Below are 10,288 nucleotides of genomic sequence, written 5' to 3' on the forward strand. Positions count from 1 at the left end.
GGATTTCTCCCTAACATAAATCCTTCAATTTTTTTTTATTCGGGCTAAAAGGTAGATGGTTGTGGTCTTTGAGTCACGAGGCGAGACTGAGTGAGCCTCGTTTGGTAGGCCTATAGTGAACCTTTAATTTTAGTAGGCCTAGGGTGGACCTTTAATTTTAGTTTGCCTAGGGTGGACCTTTAATTTGTCTTACTTTGCAAGCGTATTTAGTCGTTTCTTAAAATGTGCAAATAGCGTAGATTCAAAATGTTGTTTTTACTTTATTGAAATTTAACGAAAGAATTACATCGAAAATAATTTTTGTTTCTTTTCAGACTCCAGTTTCTGGGATTTAATTGGAAGTTGTGATTTAGACTCGAACTTTCATTAATCTTTCTGATTATAATCCGTGTATGAATACAAGGAGGTGGCCTAGACTCAAAATAATGACGTGGCGTAAGCCTATAATACTTGACCAAGCAACTTTCAGACTTAGGCTAATTGGACCATCACTTTCGTTTGTTGACACTTTAGATTTTAACCCTTGGGTGTTCATTTGTCACGCGCCATTTTGCTTAATGTTGGCAAAGTAGTTAGTTGGGGAGATCGAATTTTCTTTTTTGCAAGACTAGAATCATTAGTGCGGTTTCCCTCTTAGTGTGTATTGCTTTACCCCGATGGTAGCCTTATGGAATGCCGATTTGGGTATTTCCATGGTTCGTCATGTTGCATTCATGGAAAATCTTTTGGTCCGTACTTGAGAGTATTTCAAGGAGCGAGTGGCTCGAGAGGACTATGATAGTCGTGACCCAATGTGATCATAAGCCTTGAGGCCATTAATTTTTTTTCTTGCCAATGGTATTGACACCTTAGGCTCACTTTGGGGGTTGTGCGACTATGGAGGAATGATTTTCAGAATGTGGCTGTTTCCATTTTGCAAATACTTGAATTACATAATATATTCTTTTTATTGGTGAGAGAGAGTATTGGGGCCGTAAATTCTTAGCAAGGGATGACAATTACATATGGGTGCTTATTGATTTAAATGTTAGGAAGGGAGACTCAATATGGTTTAACCTTTTAACTTGCAGAACGACACCAAGCATTAGGACCGATTCTATGGATAAGACAACTAAGACTTAGAATTTAGATTGTACTTTGGCATATCCTAGTCTAGACTCGGATTTTTTTATTTTTTTTATTCGAACATTATTTTTCCTTGAAAACTCTATTTGAACATTATTTTTTGAATACTTTGCCCATGTTACACTCAAGGTCATTTAATTAGCGTGCTCGGTTTTGGTGCCGAACATTGTCGTCATAGGAGGCCTAATGATGACACAAAGAGTTGTTTATTTTATAAGTCGTTCTTAGAATCGAGTGCCTTTTTCATACGTCCTCGTAGCAAATTTGTTACGAATTTTTTATTGCTACGTATATTTTGTGTGCGGGCACCGAGGCTGCGGTGCCTGGCCAAAAGGCCAAGCAACAACTTCAGCGCCCAACAGGGACGTTGAAATAATTGGCGCCCAGCCAGGGGCGCTGAAAATGCGTCCCTGACTGGTACTCGTATTCTGTTCGTCTGTTTTTTCGTACATACGACTTAATTTTGCGTGCTTGCCCAATAACGTCCTTTGCGCGTTATGCAGCGTCGTGGGATCCGTTACAGGCCGTCCTGGGCGTCGCTTATTTTTGTGGCGACCGCCCGGGATTGCAGGACACGTATTTAGGTATAACTCTTTGGCCAATTGGTGTTTATGAATGTTTGGGCAATTTTTAAGGTCGTTGGTTTTCTAGCATTATTTGTCACACACAATCACATAATTCGCTACACATGACTAACATTACATCATGAGGCAAAATAATAATATGTCATGTAGTTTATGATAGGCTTCTATGGGTAGTATTTGCGCCGTCTTGGTACCGCTTCTATCGCAGATCCAACACATGCCCCGGTCGAGGTAGTGCGTTCAACAGACGAATTTCGCCCAAGAGGCCAATCACGATGTAAGCCAAGGGGGCATGCACCAATGAGAGGGACCTAGTGGGCGAGCGATTAGGTTTGGGACGGGTGTACTACTAGCAAAAAGTGCCGAGTGGACAACATTCGAAGCGTATGCACCCCCCGGTTGGCGATGGGTATCCTTAGTCCCAACTCCCGAGATGAAACATCCCAAGGGAGCCAAGATTCGTTATGCGGTTCTGTCCGTTCACATTAATATGCTGATTTTCAGGTCGTCCCAACTTGATGGGGAAATAAACGCGGGGTAGGATCGTTTCACCCTTCGGCTATTTTGATTACCTACGAGCACGAGTATTTCCTTTACTATCCCAAGTGGAGTCGCCACTGTGAGGGGGTCGAAAAAGCACGAGGCTAATGCGTGACCTTGTCCCTCGTGGGCGTGACGTTTCTTTTTGTCAAATCAAGTGTAATTGGATTTCCTGTGAGTTTACACCCAATTGACTAGTAATATAGGAGTCACCATTCAGTTTTTAACGACAATGAGAAAAACTGACAAAACCAGGTTATCGTGACATAAAAGGAGTGCAATTATGTTTGACCACGACGGCCATAGGTTCCCTTGTGATCCCTGGTGTGGGGATCTCTCAACGTACACCCGCAAGGTAGAGATTGAGGGTTCGGGGGACTGTAACTACCGAGAGGAGTACTCGCTCTTCGATAACTCCAGAGGCAGGATATCCTTACTAGATCAGCATAAATAATTGAAGGGACATGTGTTAATTATTAAACTAATCTGAATTGATTTTAACAATATGCAACACATAATACTAGATCGATCGTGATTATCTTGTTTAGATTGATTGTAGTGACCTAGAATGATAGTTCAATTTCCCAAGATATTATCTTTATTAAGCGTGATAGAACAATCAGATTAATAGTTTAACAGTTTTATAAAAGGGTGATGAAAGCGATTAAATCATGCTAAGGGACACATTACGACGCACCCTTGAGAGGTGCGTCACGGTTCTCAGAAAACTAACCACTTTGGCTTTCCTATTTCTCCTTTTATTTAACGAATCTCAAGTTTCTGGGATTAATTCTTCAGCTACAAGGGACAGGATACGTTCTGTTCGATTTTTGGATCAATTGCGACAGAACGCGGGATCAATTTCGCAGCGTGAGGCTTAGGCTTAGGGGTTGGAGTCAATACTCAGAATAGGAATTGTGTGTTGTTTCACGTCGAATTTGGGGCTGTATTTATAGAAAAGAGATCGTGGAAAGATAGAATTTTAGAGCACTAATCCAAGAAGAATTAGGAGAGAACACGTACCCAGGTATTTTCAGCGCCCAGGGCTGGGCGTTAAAGATTTCGGCGCCCAGCTCTGGGCGATGAAAATGGGATCCAGGCAATTTCAGCGCCCAGGGGTGGGCGTTGAAAATGATGTTTGGGCCGAGTTCTTTGTCAGATTTGGACTCTTAGAATCCGGAGTGTTTGAGACTTATCCGAGTCTTTTAGTGCGTATTAACTTTATGACGGAATGCGTCTGGGCCCGTTACAAACCCTAGGTTCGTTAGGATTTTAATCAATACGTAACTCTTATTTTCGAATTATACTAGGAACAGGATTCCTCTTGCAAATTCTATCTCTTTTAGGATTTATGTTGGAGTGCAACACCTAATTCTGACAGGTTTCTATCTTTTATGACTTGCCACTTTTAACAACTACCTATTATGGCAGTTACTATTTTTAGCAGGTTTCTATAAATAGCAGGTTCAGGTGAAATGAAAAGGGTGATCGAGATGCGTTATTCTATAGGAGATGCGTTACTATTTATGTTCTCATCATCGAACCTTCCCTTTCGGGAATGGGGACAAAAGTAGGTGTCTACAAGGATCACAATTTATGGACACGAATTCAAGTATTCAAAAGGTAAGATTTTTAAGCAAAATTCAGCCAAAACACTTGCCCTATTAGCCGAAAATAAGTAGTACCTTAAGGGCGATTCTAGTTGGTCAATCTTAAGGCGGATCCGGACGTCCTGTGGACTTTCTACGGAGGGACGACACTTGGAGTCTTAAAGACTTGTTCTTGTTCGGTTTGGGCGCAGCTAGGGAGGGCACGCTACAAAGTGTATGCATCCTAGACTAATTATATGATTATGTGCAATTAATATTATTCCTGGCATTAAGGTTTTTCCGCATGATTTATGTTGTTCATATGTATCATAACCTAACAGTGGTATCACGAGCCTATTATTATTTGCATAATCTATAAACTGCTTAACATGGTTAAATTTTACAAATTTGCAAAGAATTAAAAGGGGTGATTAATTTTCGTAATTGTTAATTAATTGCAAATTGCGTTTATTTAATTATATGTACGCAGTTTTTCGGCAGTTTCTTCGTTACTCAACCAAATCGAGTGATTTTTGTGTCAATTCCGCATGTAAAAGGCATTCTAAAATTTTGAGGTCCCAAATTCCCAAATTCGAAGCCTAACTATGACTTTTTGGAGGTTTTAGTTTTTCGAAAGCAAGAGTTTGTAATTTGCGATTCTTGTTGTTAAATCTTGAATTTTTGATTGAACTACTGTATATGTTTAACAAATTTGAATGCCTAAGCTTGTTAATTATACAACCTAATTTGTAATTGTAATTAATTTGTTGAAATTCGAATAATTTAGAATTTGATTTGATTTTCATAATTAATTAACAATTTAATTAGGTATCAATGATTAAAAAAACCACCATAAAAATTGTTAATTTGTGATAAATTTTAAATTTTTATGACCTAGGTTTGAATCCATGTTAATCGGAAATTAATTGATTAATAAATTTTTGATTTTTCGCCATAAAATTATGAAATTAATATGATTTATTAATTTGTGGTTAATTTTAAATTAAAAATTAATTTTTTTTATGAAAATCGCTCATAAATGTTGCACTCACAAAGCAAAGGACGCTATGTGTTACCCTTAAGGGGTGTTGTATAGTGCGGGCACGCCACGACGAGCAAGGGAGCTCGTCGCCCGTGCGGTACGAATGCAGCGAGCAACATAGCATGGCGCGCGCGCAAGGCATTGGTGATGGCCGTGTGTGCTATGCGATGGGCGAGGGCGACGAGGCAAGGCACAAGCGACGAGCAAGACACGTGTGGGCAGCGATGGTGCTGCGCCACAGTGCGCCTAGCTCGCCCAAGCAACGCAGCAGCAGACGCGACACAACACAAGGCTGCGCGCAGCGTGGCCAACAATGGTTGCGTGTGCGTGTGGCGTGTGGCTGTGTGTGCCTTGTGCAACGATCAATCGTACGGGGCGCACAGCCTCGTGGCTTGATGGGGCGTGGGCGCAAGCCCAAGTGCCTCGTCTTGCGACGATTGATATGTTTTGATTTTAATTTGAGATTTTCAGTTGGGAAATAATTTTAATTAAATTTAAAATTAATAATTTAAATTGTTTTCTCGGAATTTAATTTTGAATATTATAATTATTATAAAATTTTAATTTATACTAATTATTTTACTAAAATTAAAACCTTGAATTAATTTAAATTCATTTAATTCAACTGAAAATAAATTAAATGGATTCGATTATAATTTTATATGAGCTTTAAATTTTAATTAAACTTGTATGTTTCCGGTTAGACTAGAAATACATTTTTATGTTTAAAATTAGTAAAGCATATAAAGTTATTGGTTTAAGTGGCAGCATTTTTAGTCATAAACTCTTGATTAGGTCTACAATCCTTTATGGTTAAAACAACTTGATTAGAATTAATAAGGACTGAATAATTGGTAGATTATTGGTGCCCTTGATTAATTGCTGCAAATATTTATGTGATGCATAACAATGTGTTTTACTAACCAGCTATGTGGGCCGTTCATGATAATGAATGGGTGAATGGTATATATTGTATATGTACTATTTTGCAGGTTATTGAAAGTGACTAGTATGGCCCAAATAGGATAAAAATATGGTCTGCGTACCATTAATTTGAATGTAATATTGGTCTAAAGTACCAAATTTTCTTGCTTTTAAATATGGTCTGCGTACCATTAAATAGATGTAATTGGTTTAATTATAGCTGATCCTATTTGAAGAAAATGACGCCTCCCATGCTGAAATTCAAGACGGAGTTTCCAATCCATTTTCAAGACGGACTTTGAAGTTGAAGCTTCAAGATGAAGTCGGGCCATACTAGATCACATTTATCTTATGCATGCTTTAAGTTATTTATTGCTTTTAAATATGTCTCAATTATGCATGAGATTATGTCTTGATTATGTAGCATGATTAAGGATTTTAGTTCACTTAAAATCTAACCAACATAGTAAGAACCTTAAGTTCCAAACTTAAAAAAAAATAGAGTTAAAAGGTGCCATGCCAAAATAACACTTACTTGGATAACCTTTACATCAATCTTCGTAATAGTTTTCCGCCATAGCGAGGTGTTACTTATTGATTCTAAAGGGGTAAGGTACACAAAAAATGTGAGTACATGTTAGTTTTGGTGAAACTCAACGATATAAGTAAGGAATCCTTTTATGTCGTGGCAAAATCGATAGGTTTACCTAATAAGTTCTTAGACGTACCTATCAACCAAGAGTAGTTTCTAGACTATTAGCAAAAGGCTTTTGCTTACCTAAAAGATTTTAGAATTGAGTCAAAATACATAATGTGCTTAATTATTCAATGGTTTTTAGGATCTTGGAATTATTTTATTCACACCTGCCGGAACACATAACTTAAATAAAATGCTTAATGAACATTAAATTATGCATGTATGCTAGAATTTAAGTTTATTAAGAGAAATTGTGAATGATTATTTATTTGTTTATTCTTTTTCAATTGTAGTTTTAACTATGGAAAACAACAATTCATTCAACATTCGATCAATTCTCGAAAAGGAGAAGTTGAACGGGAAAAACTTCCTTGACTGGCAAAGGAACTTGCAAATAGTTCTTATGCAGGAAGGAAAGGAGTATGTCCTGGAAGAGGCGATGCCCGAAGCCGCAGGCAAAGGGGTCACTCAGGCAGCCCTCAATCGTTGGATTGATGCCAACAAGGATGTAAAATTTCTAATGCTTGCAACCATGGGTGCAGATCTGCAGAAAACGTTCATCAACTCAGATGCTTTCACGATCATCAGTGAGTTAAAGAACATGTTCCAAGATCTGGCTCGAGTCGAAAGGTTCGAGACCCATAGGCAAATTCTTGAGACCAAGCTTAAGAAAGGCGAGCCCGTAAGTCCACATGTTCTCAAAATGATTGGACTCATTGAGAATATGAGTCGGCTGGATCAGCAGTTCTCTCAGGAAATGGCTGTAGACACCATCCTCCATTCTCTTCATAGCTGGTATAATCAGTTCAAGCTGAACTATAGTATGAATAGTCTGGACAAAACGCTCACTGAGCTTCACGGTATGCTGAAGACCGCTGAAAAGATGCTCAAAAGTGATAAGCAAGATGTGCTTATGGTGCGTGGGGGCAAGTTCAAGAAATCTGGAAAGAAGAGGAATGCTAAGAAAGGTGGCAACAAGGCCAGCCCGACTAAGCAGCCAGGCGGCACCAAATCTGAAAAGAAGAAGGTGAGCCAACCCACTTCTGAATCTGAATGCTTCTATTGCAAGAAGAAGGGGCATTGGAAGAGAGATTGCTTGAAGCTAAAGGAAGATCAGAAGAACGGAACAGTCGTTCCATCTTCAGGTATGTTCGTTATAGACTGTATACTTGCTAATTCAACTTCTTGGGTATTAGATACAGGTTGTGGCTCACACTTATGTTCCAATTCACATGGACTAACAAAAACTAGAAGGTTAAGCAAGGGTGAAGTAGACCTACGAGTGGGAAATGGAGCATGAATTGCTGCATTAGCTGTAGGAACTTATTATTTGTCGTTGCCCTCTGGGCTATTTTTGGAACTGGAAGACTGTTTCCATGTTCCAAGTCTTACTAAAAACATCATTTCTGTTTCTTGCTTAGATGCTAAGGGATTTTCCTTTTTAATAAAAGACAATAGTTGTTCGTTTTATTTTAAAGAGATGTTTTATGGATCTGCTAGATTAGTCAATGGACTTTATTTATTAGATCACGACAAACAAGTTTATAACATAAATACCAAAAAGGCCAAAAAGGATGATTCAGATCTCACCTATCTGTGGCATTGTCGATTAGGCCATATTAACTTGAAACGCATAGAAAGACTTCAAAAGGAAGGAATTCTAGAACCATTTGACTTAGGGGATTATGGTAAGTGCAAATCATGTTTACTTGGATAAATGACAAAGCATCCTTTCTCTAAAGTTGGAGAAAGTGCAACTGAACTATTGGGTTTAATCCATACAGATGTGTGTGGACCAATGAGTACAAATGCTAGAGGTGGTTTCAGCTACTTTATCACTTTCACTGATGACTTCAGTAGATATGGTTATGTCTACCTAATGAAGCATAAGTCTGAATCCTTTGACAAATTCAAGGAATGTCAGAGTGAAGTAGAGAATCAATTAGGCAAGAAGATTAAGGCACTACGGTCTGACAGAGGCGGTGAATATCTGAGCTATGAATTTGATGACCATCTGAAAGAATGTGGAATTCTATCAAAATTGGCTCCTCCTGGAACACCACAATGGAACGGTGTGTCGGAACGGAGGAACAGAACCTTGCTAGACATGGTTAGATCAATGATGGGTCAGGCCGAACTTCCAATAGAATTTTGGGGACATGCACTAAATACAGCTGCACTCACTATAAATAGAGCTCCGTCTAAAGCTGTTGAAAAGACTCCATATGAGTTATGGTTTGGAAAGCCTTCAAAAGTGTCTTTTCTTAAGATTTAGGGATGTGAATACGTCAAACGATTAATTTCATACAAACTTCATCCAAAATCTGACAAATGTATCCTTGTGGGCTACCCAAAGGAAACAAAGGGGTATTACTTCTACAATACATCTGAGAGGTGTTTGTTGCTCGAGATGGTATCTTTTTGGAAAAGGATCACATTTCCAAAATGACAAGTGGGAGAAAAGTAGACCTCGAAGAAATTCGAGGTGAACAACAAACTCTAGAGAATGCTCAAGATGACATTCAGGATGATACTCATAGATATTTAGAAGTATCTGGTGAGAATCATGGACCATCTAGAGATGTAACCCCGCGTAGATCGCAAAGATATAGATCTCAACCGGAAAGGTACTTAGGTATTTTGACGAACGAGAGCTATGACGTTCTATTACTTAAAGTGATGAACCTGCGACTTACAAATAAGCTATGGCGAGCCCTAGCTCCAAGCAATGGCAAGAAGCCATGCAATCTGAATTAGACTCCATGTCAGAAAACCAAGTTTGGGATTTGGTCGATTTGCCAGATGGCTACCAAGCCATAGGAAGCAAATGGGTTTTCAAACTGAAAAGGACAAGAATGGGAAACTTGAAGTTTTCAAAGCTAGATTGGTTGCAAAAGGATACAGGAAAGTCCACGGTGTGGATTACGATAAAACCTTTTCACCAGTTGCAATGCTAAAGTCTATTCGGATAATGTTAGCAATCACTGCATATTACGATTACGAAATATGGCAGATGGATGTCAAAACCGCTTTCTTAAACGGCATTTTAACAGAAACTGTGTTTATATATAACACATCCTAAGGGTTTTGAGGATCCAAAAAATGCTAAAAAGGTATGCAAGCTTAAGAAATCAATCTACGGATTGAAGCAGGCATCAAGGAGCTGGAATATATGTTTTGATGAAGCAGTTAGTGACTTTGGTTTCATCAAGAACGCAGACGAATCTTGTGTATACAAGAAGGTCAGTGGGAGCAAAATTGCTTTTCTAGTATTATATGTCGACGACATATTACTTATCGGAAATGACATTCCTATGTTGAACTCTGTCAAGATTTGGCTTGGTAAATGTTTTTCGATGAAGGATCTAGGAGAAGCACAGTACATACTGGGCATCAAGATCTACAGAGATAGGTCTAAGAAGATGATTGGACTTAGTCAAAGCACTTATATCAATAAGGTGCTTGAAAGGTTCAAGATGGCAGACTCCAAGCGAGGCTACCTACCCATGTCTCATGGAATGACTCTAAGCAAGACTCAGTGCCCAAAAACACTTGATGAGCGTAGACGAATGAGTGGGGTTCCATATGCATCATTGATTGGTTCAATAATGTATGCTATGATATGTACACGCCCGGATTTTGCGTATGCACTCAATGCTACAAGCAGATACCAGTCAGACCCAGGAGAGGCACATTGGACTGCTGCCAAGAACATTCTGAAGTACCTGAAAAGGCACAAAGATGATTTCCTGGTCTATGGTGGAGATGATGAATTAATTGTTAAAGG

The sequence above is a fragment of the Spinacia oleracea genome, chromosome 2, assembly GCF_020520425.1.
Source record: "Spinacia oleracea cultivar Varoflay chromosome 2, BTI_SOV_V1, whole genome shotgun sequence".
NCBI lineage: Eukaryota > Viridiplantae > Streptophyta > Magnoliopsida > Caryophyllales > Amaranthaceae > Spinacia > Spinacia oleracea.